The sequence below is a fragment of the Pristiophorus japonicus genome, chromosome 32 (assembly GCF_044704955.1).
Source record: "Pristiophorus japonicus isolate sPriJap1 chromosome 32, sPriJap1.hap1, whole genome shotgun sequence".
Lineage (NCBI taxonomy): Eukaryota > Metazoa > Chordata > Chondrichthyes > Pristiophoridae > Pristiophorus > Pristiophorus japonicus.
In genome coordinates this window covers 4,311,977-4,329,227 of record NC_092008.1, presented here as the reverse complement: position 1 = coordinate 4,329,227, position 17,251 = coordinate 4,311,977, and the positions used below count along the sequence as shown (strand labels likewise).

General features: G+C 56.9%; 1 protein-coding gene across 1 annotated transcript in view; it reads right to left on the bottom strand.

Moving 5' to 3' along the window:
- Positions 1–5,695, bottom strand: part of LOC139240452 (GATA-binding factor 2-like) — a 47,888-nt gene extending 42,193 nt beyond the window's left edge. Inside the window, exon 1 of the mRNA XM_070868985.1 lies at positions 5,570–5,695. The gene's annotated coding sequence lies outside the window, so the exon portion shown is untranslated. The remainder of the gene's footprint in view (positions 1–5,569) is intronic.
- Between the last annotated feature and the right edge of the window lie 11,556 nt (positions 5,696–17,251).

Genomic DNA, 17,251 nt, shown 5'->3' with positions numbered 1-17,251 from the left:
CATGGTTCATCAGTCATTGAAAGTTGGCTATGCAGGAACAGCAGGCGGCGAAGAAAGCTAATGGCATGTTGGCCTTCATAGCGAGAGGATTTGAGTACAGGAGCAGGGAGGTCTTACTGGAGTTGTACAGGGCCTTGGTGAGGCCACACCTGGAGTATTGTGTTCAGTTTTGGTCTCCTAATCTGAGGAAGGACGTTCTTGCTATTGAGGGAGTGCAGCGAAGGTTCACCAGACTGATTCCCGGGATGGCGGGACTGACCTATCAAGAAAGACTGGATCGACTGGGCTTATATTCACTGGAATTTAGAAGAATGAGAGGGGATCTCATAGAAACATATAAAATTCTGACGGGACTGGACAGGTTAGATGCAGGAAGAATGTTCCCGATGTTGGAGAAGTCCAGAGCCAGGGGACACAGTCCAAGGATAAGGGGGTAAGCCATTTAGGACCGAGATGAGGAGAAACTTCTTCACCCAGAGAATTGTGAACCTGTGGAATTCTCTACCACAGAGAGTTGTTGAGGCCAGTTCGTTAGGATATATTCAAAAGGGAGTTAGATGTGGCCCTTATGGCTAAAGGGATCAAGGGGTATGGAGAGAAAGCAGGAATGGGGTACTGAGGGAATGATCAGCCATGATATTGAATGGTGGTGCAGGCTCGAAGGGCCGAATGGCCTGCTCCTGCACCTATTTTCTATGTCTCAAAAGGAGGAGAGGATCAGGGAGGGAATTCCAGAGCTTGGGGCCCCAGGCAGCCAATGGCGGAGCGATGGAAGTTGGCGGGAGGGGGATGCAGTGCAGAATTGGAACAGTGCAGAGATCTCGGGGGTGGGAGGGGGTGCTGGAGGAGGTTACAGCGATAGGGAAGGAGGGGGGCGAGGAGGGATCTGAAGACAAGGATGAGTCATTTAAAATCGAGGTGTTGCTTAAGCGGAGGAGGGTCCTTGGTTTAACGTTCTTCTCTGCAGTACAACTGCTCCGACAGTGCAGGGCTCTCTCAGGACTGGCACTGGAGGAGCATCGGTCTTTCGGATGAGACGTTAAACCGAGGCCCCGTCTGCTCTCTCGGGTGGACGTAAAAGATCTTTAAAGAAGAGCGGGGAGGGGGCGCTGAGTTCTCCCCGGTGACCTGGGGCTAATATTTATTCTTCAATCAACATCACTAAAACAGATTCTCTCTGGTCGTTTGTTGCATTGCTGTTCAGAGAAGGTTCACTTGGTTGATTCCGGAGATGACTTATGAGGACAGGTTGAGCAGGTTGGGCCTCTACTCATTGGAGTTCGGAAGAATGAGGGGTGATCGTATCGAAACGTATAAGATTATGAGGTGGATGCAGAGAGGATGTTTCCAGTGATGGGGGAGACTAGAACTAGGGGGCATAGTCTTAGAATAAGGGGCCGCCCATTTAGAACTGAGATGAGGAGGAATTTCTTCTCTCAGAGGGTTGTAAATCTGTGGAATTCGCTGCCTCAGAGAGCTGTGGAAGCTGGGTTAACATAGAAAATAGGTGCAGGAGTAGGCCATTCGGCCCTTCGAGCCTGCACCACCATTCAATAAGATCATGGCTGATCATTCCCTCAGTACCCCTTTCCTGCTTTCTCTCCATACCCCTTGATCCCTTTAGCTGTAAGGGCCATATCTAACTCCTTCTTGAATATATCCAATGAACTGGCATCAACAACTCTCTGCAGTAGGGAATTCCACAGGTTAACAACTCTCTGAGTGAAGAAGTTTCTCCTCATCTCGGTCCTAAATGGCCTACACCTTATCCTTAGACTGTGTCCCGTGGTTCCCCAACATCCGGAACGTTCTTCCTGCATCTAACCTATCCAGTCCCGTCAGAATTGAATATACTTAAGGCAGAGATAGACAGATTTCGTCTAAGGATAAGGGGTAAGCCATTTGGAACTGAGATGAGGAGAAACTTCTTCACTCAGAGAGTTGTGAACCTGTGGAATTCTCTACCACAGAGAGTTGTTGAGGCCAGTTCGTTAGATATATTCAAAAGGGATTTAGATGTGGCCCTTACGGCTAAAGGGATCAAGGGGCATGGAGAGAAAGCAGGAATGGGGTACTGAGGTGAATGATCAGCCATGATCTTATTGAATGGCGGTGCAGGCTCGAAGGGCCGAATGGCCTACTCCTGCACCTATTTTCTATGTTTTTCTGTTTGAGTGATAACGGAATAAAGGGGTCTGGGGAGCGGGCGGGGAAGTGGAGCTGAGTCCATGATCAGATCAGCCATGATCGTATTAAATGGCGGAGCAGGCTCGAGGGGCCGAATGGCCGACTCCTGCTCCTACTTCTTATGTTCTGATTGTGGGAGCTTGCTGTGCGCAAATTGGCGTTTCCCACAGTGCAACAGTGACTGTGATGCAAGAAAGCAACGTCATTGGCCGCGAGGCGCGTTGGGACATCCTGAGCTAGGGAAAGGCACGATACAAATTCAAGCCCTTCTTTGTTCTTTCCTGGATTACGGGCCCTGGTGAGTTCACAGACTCTCAGGCTGCTGACCCGAAGGGGAGGCCAAGACCCGATGAGCCAAGCTGACATTTACAAGGGAGTGGACATGCGAACGACAGTCCAGCCTTCGTCAAATACATGCTCCTGACCCCAGGTCACCTGTGAGCTGTGAGGGGAAGTTAATTAATAACGAGAATTCAGGCCTCTGGAGCATCCCTAAATCTGCCCATTTCCCCCTCCGTAACATCGCCCGCCTCCGCCCCCTGCCTCAGCTCATCCGCTGCTGAAGCCCTCATCCGTGCCTTTGTTACCTCCAGACTTGACTATTCCAACGCACTACTGGCTGGCCTCCCACATTCTACCCGACGTAAGCTAGAGGTGATCCAAAACTCGGCTGCCCCCCCGTGTCCTAACTCGCACCCAGTCCCGCTCACCCATCACCCCCTGTGCTCACTGCCCCGTGTCCTAACTCGCACCGAGTCCCGTTCACCCATCGCCCCCTGTGCTCACTGCCCCGTGTCCTAACTCGCACCGAGTCCCGTTCACCCATCGCCCCCTGTGCTCACTGCCCCGTGTCCTAACTCGCACCGAGTCCCGCTCACCCATCGCCCCCTGTGCTCACTGCCCCGTGTCCTAACTCGCACCGAGTCCCGCTCACCCATCACCCCCTGTGCTCACTGCCCCCGTGTCCTAACTCGCACCGAGTCCCACTCACCCATCACCCACTGTGCTCACTGCCCCCGTGTCCTAACTCGCACCGAGTCCCACTCACCCTGTGCTCGCTGACCTACACTGGCTCCCGGTTAAAGCAATGCTTCGATTTCAAAATTCTCATCCTGGTTTACAAATCACTCCATGGCCCCTCGCCCCTCCCTATCGCTGTAACCCCCTCCAGCCCCTACACCCCTCCCTATCTCTGTAACCTCCTCCAGCCCCTACACCCCTCCCTATCTCTGTAACCTCCTCCAGCCCCTACACCCCTCCCTATCTCTGTAACCTCCTCCAGCCCCCTACACCCCTCCCTATCTCTGTAACCTCCTCCAGCCCCTACACCCCTCCCTATCTCTGTAACCTCCTCCAGCCCCTACACCCCTCCCTATCTCTGTAACCTCCTCCAGCCCCTATACCCGTCCTTATCTCTGTAACCCCCTCCAGCCCCTACGCCCCTCCCTATCTCTGTAACCTCCTCCAGCCCCTACACCCGTCCTTATCTCTGTAACCCCCTCCAGCCCCTACACCCCTCCCTATCTCTGTAACCTCCTCCAGCCCCGACACCCCTCCCTATCTCTGTAACCTCCTCCAGCCCCGACACCCCTCCCTATCTCTGTAACCTCCTCTAGCCCCTACATCCCTCCCTATCTCTGTAACCTCCTCCAGTCCCGACACCCCTCCCTATCTCTGTAACCTCCTCCAGCCCCTACACCCCTCCCTATCTCTGTAACCCCCTCCAGCCCTTACACCCCTCCCTATCTGTGTAACCTCCTCCAGCCCCTACACCCCTCCCTATCTGTGTAACCTGCTCCAGCCCCACAACCCCCCCCGAGGTGTCTGCGCTCCTCTAATTCTGCCCTCTTGCGCCGCCCTGCTTATAATCGCTCCACCATCGGTGGCCGTGCCTTCAGATGCCTGGGGCCCCAAGCTCTGGAACTCCCTCCCTCAACCTCTCTGCGTCTTTAGAAGCTCATTAAAACCTCCCTCTCTGACCCAGCTTTTGGTCGCCTGTCCCTAACATTTCCTTATGTGGCTCGGGGTCAAATCTGGTCCTCACGACGGCGCCTTGGGGCATTAAAGGCGCCTTGTAAAATTCAAGTTGCTGCGTTTGAGGAGATCGTGGCCCCCGCGGCTGACCAGATAATCTCTCGCCGGTCGTTTAATTGTATCCGTCGCTCAGTGTCGAGCCAGCAGTCACGGTAGTGATCAGATATTAATTGCTGGCAGAAATGTCACAGGATGCGCTTCTGGCCGAGAACGCAACCCTTTCCTTTCCAGCTAAAACTGAGCTGCCGCCTTCGACAAGACGGCGGAGAGAGGGTTTAAACCTTCAGATGGAGTCACGGCCAATCGTGTTTACGTGTGGCATGTTTCAGTAGAGATGGGGAGGTTGAGGCAGTGCAGGAGGTATTAGTCACCGGTATTAATCGGTCAGGCAGGTATTCGTTTGATCGGGGAGTGGTTCTCCCGGGTGTTCCCTGCGGCCGATTATTTATCCCCCCCGCAAATCAACACAACAGCAAAGAAAACCAGATGACCTGGGTCATTATCACGTCGTTGTTCGTGGGAGCTTGCTGTGCGCACTGTCGGCTGCCGTGTTTCCTACGGTGCCCGCAGTCCGACGAGCACGTCACGGGCTGCGAAGCGGATCGAGACGCCCAGTGGTGACAAAAGGCGCGGCCTAAACCCCGGTCTTTCTCGGAGCCTGCTGCATCTCTGAAGTCTGCCTCCAACAAGGCGCCCCTCTCGGCCCCACCTCTGCCTGCGCCCCGACTGTCCCATACCCCGACATTCCCCTCCCCCTGCTCTCTCCCCCCGCACCCCCCCCCCACCCCCCCGACCCGACCCCCGGCGAGCGAGCGTTACTTCATTCGGACGCGCCCGCAACACCGCCGTCAAGCAAATGCGAGACACGCCCGATCCGTTCGACTTCTGGAGGGAGTGCAGGGGGCGGAGAGGAGGGGAGAGTGCGTCCTGGGAATCACCCACATCGCTAAACCCACCACCCCTAACCCACCCCCACCCCGGTCGTTTATCGCATCGCTGTTTGCGGGAGCTTGCTACGCCGAGAGAGAGAGAGAGAGAGAGAGAGAGAGAGAGAGAGAGAGCGGTCACGGGGGGGGCTGGGAGCGGCCGAGCCCTGGGGTTTCAACGCAGGAGGCTTACTCCCTCGGTGATTAAAAAAAAAAAAGCCCCAGCAAGCGCCCGTTTCTCGCAAGAAGGGCTGGATCGCAGAGGCATTGTTCAAAGGGAGTTCAGAGACGCGGTCGACTCATTTCTGTTAACTGTTGTTGCCCGTCGAGCGCCGCAGAGGAGGAGGAGGAGGGTGGCGGGAGAGCCGACTCAAAGACAGAGAGATAAAGAGCGCAGATCGAAATCATACTCCGCCACTAACCTTTCGCAAAAAGCGACCGAGAAAAGTTTACAAAGCTTGCTCGCTGGTCTTGAAGCGGGCGATAGTCCCAGCACAGTTTCTGTAATCTTTCTCTCGCTCGGAGGACGGCATTGGAGTGAAGGGAGGGCTGATTGGTCACACTGATACAGGAGAGACGGCTTGACGTGGGCTGGTTGACAGTCGGGTGCAAGCGGGAGGAGGAGGAGCGGGGCGGGGGGGGGGGGGGGGGGGGGGAAGGGGGGGGGTGTGGCAGAGGGAAGGAGGGAGGGGAGTAAGGGCTGGCAAGACCCGCCTTTAGCCGTGACACCGACTTGAAAGCATCACCCCCCCCACCCCCGCAACTGCCCTCCCAGACTAGCGGCAGCCTGCCGGCTGGCTCCGGAAGCTGGGGGCTCTCCGGGAGCTCGCGGGGGGTTGCGTTCCGGCCCCCCACCCGCAGAAGCGGCCAGACTCCCGGACCGCGGGACGGGCGGAGAACGCGACGGGTCTGTTTACGCGCGCGCGGCGATCCCCTTGGGCCTCGGTGGAGTGGGCGGGGGGGGGGGGGGTTGGGGCTCTCTCGGGCCGCTCCCGTACGTGGCCCCAAGCCCCCCCCCCCCGGGGCGCGCGCGCCCGTTCCTGGACCGGAGGACGTGGCGGTGGCCCGGCGAGCTTTCGGCGCACCGGACGCTGCCGTGTGACCGAAACGCTTCCCCAGCCGCCACGGGTCTCCGGCCAGAAACAAATACTTGCATCTCGACAGCACCGTCACAGTCCGCAGGGGGTCGCAAAGCGCGTTGCAGCCACCGAAGTGCTTTGTGCAATGTGGGAAACGCAGCGGCCAGGTTGCGCACAGCAAGATCCCACAAACACCAACGTGACAAATGAGCAGCTCATCTGTTTGTTGGTCGAGGGATAAATATTGGCCCCAGGGCACCGGGGAGAACTCCCCCTGCTCTTCTTCCAATAGTGGCCCCGGGATCTTTCACATCCGCCCGAGAGGGCAGACGGGGCCTCGGTTTAATGTCTCATCCGAAAGACGGTACCTCCGACAGTGCGGCGCTCCCTCAGTACCGCCCCTCCAACAGTGCGGCGCTCCCTCAGTACCGCCCCTCCGACAGTGCGGCACTCCCTCAGTACTGCCCCTCCGACAGAGCGGCACTCCCTCAGTACCGCCCCTCCGACAGTGCGGCACTCCCTCAGTACCGCCCCTCCGACAGTGCGGCACTCCCTCAGTACCGCCCCTCCGACAGTGCGGCGCTCCCTCAGTAGTCTCTCCAGAAGGTTGTGGGTTCGAGACCCCGCTCCAGGGACTTCAGCACATAATCTCGGCCAAGACTCTAGCACAGTACTGAGGGAGCACCGCACTGTCGGAGGGGCCGGTAATGAGGGAATGCCGCACTGTCGGAGGGGCGGTACTGAGGGAGCGCCGCACTGTCGGAGGGGCGGTACTGAGGGAACGCCGCACTGTCGGAGGGGCGGTACTGAGGGAGCGCCGCACTGTCGGAGGGGCGGTACTGAGGGAGCGCCGCACTGTCGGAGGGGCGGTACTGAGGGAGCGCCGCACTGTCGGAGCGGCTGGGGAACAACCCCAGCTTCTCCAGTCTGTGAAGTCCCACATCCCTGGTACCATTCTGGTCAATCCCCTCCGCACTCTCTCCTCAAGTCCTTCCCAACGTGCGCGGTGCCCAGAGTGGACGCGATACTCCAGGGGTTGCAGTTTTTACATGGTCATGCACAAAAGCATTTGAGAGTCAACCCTACCCGTAAATGTCGAGGGTCGGGTTCCCACCAATGGCTGCTGGTTGCCGCTGACTCGCTCCGATTTCTATCAGTCCAGCTCCAGGCCTTCGGGTGCTGAGATACCTGCTGGCAAAGTCCTCCCCGTCTACCTGGCAACGCACGGCACGGCGACGGTATCCACCGCGGCGGGCGAGAGACGTCCGCCATTCCTGGCTTCCCGCTGACTCAGGGCCGGGGATTGGCGGAGTCTGACCTGCGAGAGGCGCAAACAGCGAGTGGGACAATTCGTTTCGTTCATCCATTCCCGCTGGCAGTTATCGGCCATCCCGATTCGCCCTCAAGTGGGGGTGGGCCTTCTTAAAGCGCGGGTCGTGGCGTCGATACAACTGCGTGGTTCGCGAGGTCCTTCAGTAAGCTTGGCGTGGCACAATATCGCCCCTCAGTACCGCCCCTCCGACAGTGCGGGGCTCCCTCAGTACCGCCCCTCCGACAGTGCGGGGCTCCCTCAGTACTGCCCCTCCGACAGTGCGGGGCTCCCTCAGTACCGCCCCTCCGACAGTGCGGGGCTCCCTCAGTACCGCCCCTCCGACAGTGCGGGGCTCCCTCAGTACCGCCCCTCCGACAGTGCGGCACTCCCTCAGTACCGCCTCTCCGACAGCGCGGTGCGGCACTCCCTCAGTACCGCCCCTCCGACAGTGCGGGGCTCCCTCAGTACCGCCCCTCCGACAGTGCGGGGCTCCCTCAGTACCGCCCCTCCAACAGTGCGGGGCTCCCTCAGTACCGCCCCTCCAACAGTGCGGGGTTCCCTCAGCACCGCCCCTCTGACAGCGCGGTGCGGCGCTCCCTCAGTACCGCCCCTCCGACAGTGCGGCGCTCCCTCAGTACCGCCCCTCCGACAGTGCGGCGCTCCCTCAGCACCGCCCTTCCAACAGCGCAGTGCGGCACTCCCTCAGTACCGCCCCTCCGACAGCGCAGTGCGGCGCTCCCTCAGTACCGCCCCTCCGACAGCGCAGTGCGGCGCTCCCTCAGTACCGCCCCTCCGACAGCGCAGTGCGGCGCTCCCTCAGTACCGCCCCTCCGACAGCGCAGTGCGGCGCTCCCTCAGTACCGCCCCTCCGACAGCGCAGTGCGGCGATCCCTCAGCACTGCGCTGGAGTCTTGGCCGAGATTACGTGCTGAAGTCCCTGGAGCGGGCTCTGGAGCCCACAACCTCCTGACTGAGGGGCCACACTGCTGGCTACTGAGCCAGGGCCGATACTCCAAATATAAAACTGCTTGCCATGCTGCATCAGATATTTTCATCTTGAACTTATTCCCAGTAACACTTTGTCATTGGAGAGACAGGAAGTGTCTCTGGAAACTTTGTGCGTGTTGGCTGTCAGGCGCTTGAGAAGCAAAGTCACTGGGTACCTCGATCTTTGCAATTCGCTGACAGAACGCCAGATGGACAGGGAGTGGGAGGGACTGGAATTAGGATAACATTTTGCAAAATGGACACCCTGCACGATAAAACCATAAACAGGAGCAGGAGTCGGCCATTCGGCCCCTCGAGCCTGCTCCGCCATTTAATACGATCGCGGCTGATCCGATCGTGGACTCAGCTCCACTTCCCCGCCCGCCCCTTCACTCCCTTATTGCTCAAAAATCTGTCTATCTCCACCTTAAATATATTCAGTGACCCAGCCCCCCACAGCTCTCTGGGGCAGAGAATTCCACAGATTTACCAGAAGAAATTCCTCCTCATATGCGTCTTAAATGGGCGACCCCTTATTCTGAGACTATGTGCCCCCTAGTTCTAGATTCCCCCACGAGGGGGAAACATCCTCTCTGCATCCACCCTGTCCAGCCCCCCCTCAGAATCTGATACGTTTCGATAAGATCACCTCTCATTCTTCTGAATTCCAATGAGTTGAGGCCCAACCTCCTCAACCTTTCCTCACAAGTCAACCCCCTCATCCCCGGAATCAACCGAGTGAACCTTCTCTGAACTGCCTCCAATGCAAGTATATCCTTCCTTAAATATGGAAACAAAATCAAAACAATGTCTCGTTCCCTATCTCAGCCAAGCAGCTGATCGCATGGGGCAACGATACGATAATTGGCAATAACAGGAGGAGGCCGTTCAGCCCCTCGAGTCTGTTACATTAGGAACAGGAGGAGGCCGTTCAGCCCCTCGAGTCTGTTACATTAGGAACAGGAGGAGGCCGTTCAGCCCCTCGAGTCTGTTACATTAGGAACAGGAGGAGGCCGTTCAGCCCCTCGAGTCTGTTACATTAGGAACAGGAGGAGGCTGTTCAGCCCCTCGAGCCTGTTACATTAGGGACAGGAGGAGGCCGTTCAGCCCCTCGAGTCTGTTACATTAGGGACAGGAGGAGGCCGTTCAGCCCCTCGGGCCTGTTACATTAGGGACAGGAGGAGGCCGTTCAGCCCCTCGAGTTTGTTACATTAGGGACAGGAGGAGGCCGTTCAGCCCCTCGAGCCTGTTACATTAGGGACAGGAGGAGGCCGTTCAGCCCCTCGAGCCTGTTACATTAGGAACAGGAGGAGGTCGTTCAGCCCCTCGAGCCTGTTACATTAGGGACAGGAGGAGGCCGTTCAGCCCCTCGAGTCCGTTCTGCCATTCAGTGAGATCAGGGCTGATCTGTGTCCTAACTCCATCTACCCACCTTGATTCCATATCCCTCAATACTCTTGGCCAGCAAAAAATCTATTAGTTTAAAATGATTGATTAAGCTAACTTCTGCTGCTTTTTGAGACGAAGAAGTTTTCCCAACTTCGCCCCTGAAATGCCTGGCTCTAAATTTTAAGGTTATGTCGCGCTTGTTCCAGACTCCCCGTGGCTCAATGGGCAGCACACTCGTCTTTGGGTCAGAAGGTTGTGGGTTCAAGTCCCAATCCAGAGTTTGATCTGATAAATCCAGGCCGACACTCCCAGTGGAGTACTGAGAGAGCGCCGCACTGTCGGAGGGGCGGTACTGAGGGAGCGCCGCACTGTCGGAGGGGCGGTACTGAGGGAGCGCCGCACTGTCGGAGGGGCGGTACTGAGGGAGCGCTGCACTGTCGGAGGGGCGGTACTGAGGGAGCGCTGCACTGTCGGAGGGGCAGTACTGAGGGAGCGCCGCACTGTCGGAGGGGCGGTACTGAGGGAGCGCCGCACTGTCGGAGGGGTGGTACTGAGGGAATGCCGCACTGTCGGAGGGGCGGTACTGAGGGAGCGCCGCACTGCGCTGTCGGAGGGGTGGTACTGAGGGAATGCCGCACTGTCGGAGGGGTGGTACTGAGGGAGTGCCGCACTGTCGGAGGGGTGGTACTGAGGGAGCGCCGCACTGCGCTGTCGGAGGGTCGGTACTGAGGGAGCGCCGCACTGCGCTGTCGGAGGGGCGGTACGGAGGGCGCAGCTGTTAGGTGGAGCTGCTCCAGACCCCGAGGATCGCTGTGGGGCTCGGGAGGCTGATTGCCCGCCCCCAACACCTCACTGCCGCTGCTCCAGGGCCAAAAACGGAGCAGAGAGGACCCGGAAATTGATCCCCAAGGATTGGAGTGTAAGAAATCCTCCTACAATTATGGGGGCGGGCGGGGAAGTGGAGCTGAGTCCATGATTGGATCAGCCATGATCGTATTAAATGGCGGAGCAGGCTCGAGGGGCCGAATGGCCGACTCCTGCTCCTGATTCTTCTTTTAAAAAGACTTGGATTTATATAGCGCCTTTCACTACCACTGGACGTCTCAAGGTGCTTTACAGCCAATGAAGTACTTTTGTCACTGCTGTAATGTGGGAAACGCCAATTTGCGCACAGCAAGCTCCCACACACAGCAATGTGATAACAAAAAAACAGATAATCTGGGTCATTAAGTTGACTGAGAGATAAATATTGGCCCCAGGACACTGGGGATAACTCCCCCTGCTCTTCTTCGAAATAGTGCCATGGGATCTTTTACGTTCACGCGAGAGGGCACACTGGGCCTCGGTTTAACTTCTCATCCGAAAGATGGCACCTCCGACAGTGCGGTGCTCCCTCAGTACCGCCCCTCCTACAGTGCGGTGCTCTCCCAGTACCGCCCCTCCAACAGTGCGGCGCTCCCTCAGTACCGCCCCTCCGACAGTGCGGCGCTCCCTCAGTACCGCCCCTCCGACAGTGCGGCGCTCCCTCAGTACCGCCCCTCCGACAGTGCGGCGCTCCCTCAGTACAGTCCCTCCGACAGTGCGGCGCTCCCTCAGTACCGCCCCTCCGACAGTGCGGCGCTCCCTCAGTACCGCCCCTCCGACAGTGCGGCGCTCCCTCAGTACCGCCCCTCCGACAGTGCGGCGCTCCCTCAGTACCGCACTGCGAGTGTCGGACGTGTATCACGAGGCCCGCATCTCCGGAGCGGGCCTCGAACCCACCACCTTCTGACTCCGAGCCGAGAGTGCGAGAGGGAGAGGGGCGTGGCATGGCGGGGGGCAGTGCCAAGAGAACTAGGGGGGCATCTCCCGTCAGTGTTAAAGCTGGAGCGACCACCCAGAGAGAAACGCGGAATGAATGAAGGCTGATGGAAACTGGCGAGGGGGTTAATGTTCGAGCGAGACACACTTCTACCCTGAAGAGGGAAAAACACAGAAAGTTACTGTTCAGATCGCTGCTATGTATATGACCCAAGAATTGCTACTCATCAGATAAAACCTTATCAGCGAGAAACAGTTAGTAGAGGAGGGTGGCTTCATCCTAAGCACGAGAGACATTCACCCTGGCACACAGCCTATGCACGAGATTATACTGTCTGTTTGGTGGGGCCAACAAAGGCCTTACTGCTATTACACATTATTTCCTTCCGTCTCTTGGGTGAGAGGAGAAAGGATAGATGTGAAATTTATCCAGTTTATTTATGATACTATCGACGCATCAATTCCTTTACTGCAAGTCCCGCTTAACCGTTACTCTAATCGAGGCCACAGTTGAAGTTCCGGCCTGGCACCTCCAGTTGCTCCAGCCGGCAAGAGTTTCTTTCTCGATCTACGACAGCCCACTCTTGTTTGGGAAGGAAATTTGGCATCTTTCTGCTTCAAACCTTCCCGATTCTCTCGCTCCCCCGGGGTTCAGCCGTGGCTCAGCCAGCAGCAATCCCGCCTCCGAGTCACAAAGTGTGCGGGCTCAAGTCCCACTCCAGGGTCCCGCGCGCAAGCAAAATCTCGGCCCGCGCTCCCAGTGCAGTACTGAGGGAGCGCCGCACTGTCGGAGGGGCAGTACTGAGGGAGCCCCGCACCGCGCTGTCGGAGGGGCGGTACTGAGGGAGCGCCGCACCGCGCTGTCGGAGGGGCGGTACTGAGGGAGCGCCGCACCGCGCTGTCGGAGGGGCGGTACTGAGGGAGTGCCACACTGCGCTGTCGGAGGGGCGGTGCTGAGGGAGCGCCGCACTGTCGGAGGGCAATACTGAGGGAGCCCCGCACCGCGCTGTCGGAGGGGCGGTACTGAGGGAGTGCCGCACTGCGCTGTCGGAGGGGCGGTACTGAGGGAGTGCCGCACTGCGCTGTCGGAGGGGCGGTACTGAGGGAGAGCCGCACTGTCGGAGGGGCGGTGCTGAGGGAGCGCCGCACTGCGCTGTCGGAGGGGCGGTGCTGAGGGAGCGCCGCACTGCGCTGTTGGAGCGCCGCACTGCGCTGTTGGAGGGGCGGTACTGAGGGAGCGCCGCACTGTCGGAGGGGCGGTACTGAGGGAGCGCCGCACTGTCGGAGGGGCGGTACTGAGGGAGAGCCGCACTGTCGGAGGGGCAGTACTGAGGGAGAGCCGCACTGCGCTGTCGGAGGGGCAGTACTGAGGGAGCGCCGCACTGTCGGAGGGGCCGTATTTTGGATGAGACGTTAAACCGAGGCCCCGCCTGCCCTCTCGGGTGGATGTAAAAGATCCCAGGGCCACTATTGGAAGAAGAGCAGGGGGAGTTCTCCCCGGTGTCCTGGGGCCAATATTTATCCCTCGACCAACATCACTAAAACAGACGATCCGGGTCATTATCACAGCGCTGTGTGTGGGAGCTTGCTGTGCGCAAAATTGGCGCTTCCCACAATCCAACAGTGAGCGTACTTCAAAACAAGTCCCTCATTGGCTGTGAGGCGCTTTGGGACATCCGGAGGGGGTGAAAGGCGTTACTGTGAGTCCAGTCCTTCCTTTCATTAGTTTATTGGACTATTTCAAGACCAGTTCTGTGGCTCTGCGGAAACCAGGTGCTGAGCGAAACACGACAGGTTTGTCTACTTATGGATCATCTCGGGCTCGGGTAGCCCGCCACACTTGCCAACACGCCAATAGTGTCTGCACTTCAGGATAACATTGAAGCAAGTGCCACGAGACATTAACACAAGAACACAAGATATAGGAGCAGGAGTCGGCGATTCGGCCCCTCGAGCCTGCTCCGCCATTTAATAAGATCGCGGCTGATCTGATCATGGACTCAGCTCCACTTCCCCGCCCGCCCCTTCACTCCCTTATCGCTCAAAAATCTGTCTATCTCCACCTTAAATATATTCAATGACCCAGCCCCCACAGCTCTCTGGGGCAGAGAATTCCATAGATTCACCAGAAGAAATTCCTCCTCATCTCCGTCTTAAATATCCGACCCCTGACCCAGACACTGTGTGACCCCCCCTGGTTCTAGATTCCCCCACGAGGGGGAAACATCCTCTCTGCATCTACCCTGTCCAGCCCCCCTCAGAATCTGATACGTTTCAATAAGATCACCTCTCATTCTTCTGAACTCCAATGAGTAGAGGCCCAACCTGCTCAACCTTTCCTCATAAGACAACCCCCTCATCCCCGGAATCAACCGAGAGAACCTGCTCTGAACTGCCTCCAATGCAAGTGTATCCTTTCGTAAATACGGAAACCAAAACTGGACGCAGTACTCGAGGTGTGGCCTCACCAACATCCTGTACAGTTGTAGCAGGATTTCTCTGCTTTTATACTCCATCCCCGACACATACTGGTGTGCCAGGAACTACCTAAATTCAACTTATTTCTTTGAACCAACAACTTGCATTTATAGAGTAACTGTAGAGGGAGCTTTACTCTGTATCTAACCCCGTGCTGTGCCTGCCCTGGGAGTGTTTGATGGGACAGTGTAGAGGGAGCTTTACTCTGTATCTAACCCCCTGTACCTGCCCTGGGAGTGTTTGATGGGACAGTGTAGAGGGAGCTTTACTCTGTATCTAACCCCGCTGTACCTGCCCTGGGAGTGTTTGATGGGACAGTGTAGAGGGAGCTTTACTCTGTATCTAACCACGCGCTGTACCTGCCCTGGGAGTGTTTGATGGGACAGTGCAGAGGGAGCTTTACTCTGTATCTAACCACTTGCTGTACCTGCTCTGGGAGTGTTGGATGGGACAGTGTAGAGGGAGCTTTACTCTGTATCTAACCCTGTGCTGTACCTGCCCTGGGGGTGTTTGATGGGACAGTGTAGAGGGAACTTTACTCTGTATCTAACCCCGTGCTGTACCTGCCCTGGGAGTGTTTGATGGGACAGTGCAGAGGGAGCTTTACTCTGCATATAACCCTGTGCTGTACCTGCCCTGGGAGTGTTTGATGTGACAGTGTAGAGGGAGCTTTACTCTGTATCTAATCCCCACGCTGTACCTGCCCTGGGAGTGTTTGATGGGACAGTGTAGAGGGAGCTTTACTCTGTATCTAGCCCGTGCTGTACCTGTCCTGGGAGCGTTTGATGGGACTGTGTAGAGGGAGCTTTACTATGTATCTAACCCCGTGCTGTGCCTGCCCTGGGAGTGTTTGATGGGACAGTGTAGAAGGAGCTTTACTCTGTATCTAACCCTGTGCTGTACCTGCCCTGGGAATGTTTGATGGGACAGTGTAGAGGGAGTTTTACTCTGTATCTAAACCTGTGCTGTAACTGCCCTGGGAGTGTTTGATGGGACAGTGTAGAGGGAGCTTTACTCTGTATCTAACCCCGTGCTGTACCTGCCCAGGGAATGTTTGATGGGGACAGTGTAGAGGGAGCTTTACTCTGTAACTAACCCCGTGCTGTACCTGCCCTGGGAGTGTTTGATGCGACAGTGTAGAGGGAGCTTTACTCTGTATCTAACCCTGTGCTGCACCTGCCCTGGGAATGTTTGATGGGACAGTGTAGAGGGAGTTTTACTCTGTATCTAAGCCTGTGCTTTACCTGCCCTGGGAGTGTTTGATGGGACAGTGTAGAGGGAGCTTTACTCTGTATCTAACCCCGTGCTGTACCTGCCCTGGGAGTGTTTGATGGGATAGTGTAGAGGGAGCTTTACTCTGTATCTAGCCCCCTGTACCTGCCCTGGGAGTGTTTGATGGGACAGTGTAGAGGGAGCTTTACTCTGTATCTAACCCCCTGTACCTGCCCTGGGAGTGTTTGATGGGACAGTGTAGAGGGAGCTTTACTCTGTATCTAACCCCCTGTACCTGCCCTGGGAGTGTTTGATGGGACAGTGTAGAGGGAGCTTTGCTCTGTATCTAACCCCCTGTACCTGCCCTGGGAGTGTTTGATGGGACAGTGTAGAGGGAGCTTTACTCTGTATCTAACCCCCTGTACCTGCCCTGGGAGTGTTTGATGGGACAGTGTAGAGGGAGCTTTACTCTGTATCTAACCCTGTGCTGTACCTGCCCTGGGAGTGTTTGATGGGACAGTGTAGAGGGAGCTTTACTCTGTATCTAACCTGTGCTGTATTTGCCCTGGGAGTGTTTGATGGGACAGTGTAGAGGGAGCTTTACTCTGTATCTAACCCCCTGTACCTGCCCTGGGAGTGTTTGATGGGACAGTGTAGAGGGAGCTTTACTCTGTATCTAACCCCCTGTACCTGCCCTGGGAGTGTTTGATGGGGACAGTGTAGAGGGAGCTTTACTCTGTATCTAACCCTGTGCTGTACCTGCCCTGGGAGTGTTTGATGGGGACAGTGTAGAGGGAGCTTTACTCTGTATCTAACCCCGTGCTGTACCTGCCCTGGGAGTGTTTGATGGGACAGTGTAGAGGGAGCTTTACTCTGTATCTAACCCCGTGCTATACCTGCCCTGGGAGTGTTTGATGGGACAGTGTAGAGGGAGCTTTACTCTGTATCTAACCCGTGCTGTACCTGCCCTGGGAGTGTTTGATGGGACAGTGTAGAGGGAGCTTTACTCTGTATCTAACCCCCTGTACCTGCCCTGGGAGTATTTGATGGGACAGTGCAGAGGGAGCTTTACTCTGTATCTAACCCCCTGTACCTGCCCTGGGAGTGTTTGATGGGACAGTGTAGAGGGAGCTTTATTCTGTATCTAACCCCCTGTACCTGCCCCGGGAGTGTTTGATGGGACAGTGTAGAGGGAGCTTTACTCTGTATCTAACCCCCTGTACCTGCCCCGGGAGTGTTTGATGGGACAGTGCAGAGGGAGCTTTACTCTGTATCTAACCCCCTGTACCTGCCCTGGGAGTGTGTGATGGGACAGTGTAGAGGGAGCTTTACTCTGTATATAACCCCCTGTACCTGCCCTGGGAGTGTTTGATGGGACAGTGTAGAGGGAGCTTTACTCTGTATCTAACCCCCTGTACCTGCCCTGGGAGTGTTTGATGGGACAGTGTAGAGGGAGCTTTACTCTATATCTAACCCCGTGCTGTACCTGATCTGGGAGTGTTTGATGGGGACATGTATCGATGAGTTATCCAGATCCACGGCGCAGCCCCGGACACCATGGATCCCTTCCCTTATCTCGGGAGCCTCCTATCAACAAGAGCACGCATTGATGACGAGATCCAACACCGCCTCCAGTGCAGAGAAAAGGAGTGTTTGAAGACCAGGCCCTCAAAACTGCCACCAATCTCATGGTCTACAGGGCTGTAGTGATACCCGCCCTCCTGTGTGGCTCAGAGACACGGACCATGTACAGTAGACACCTCAAGTCGCTGGAGAAATACCACCAACGCTGTCTCCGCAAGATCCTGCAAATACCCCGGGAGGACAGACGCACCAACGTTAGCGTC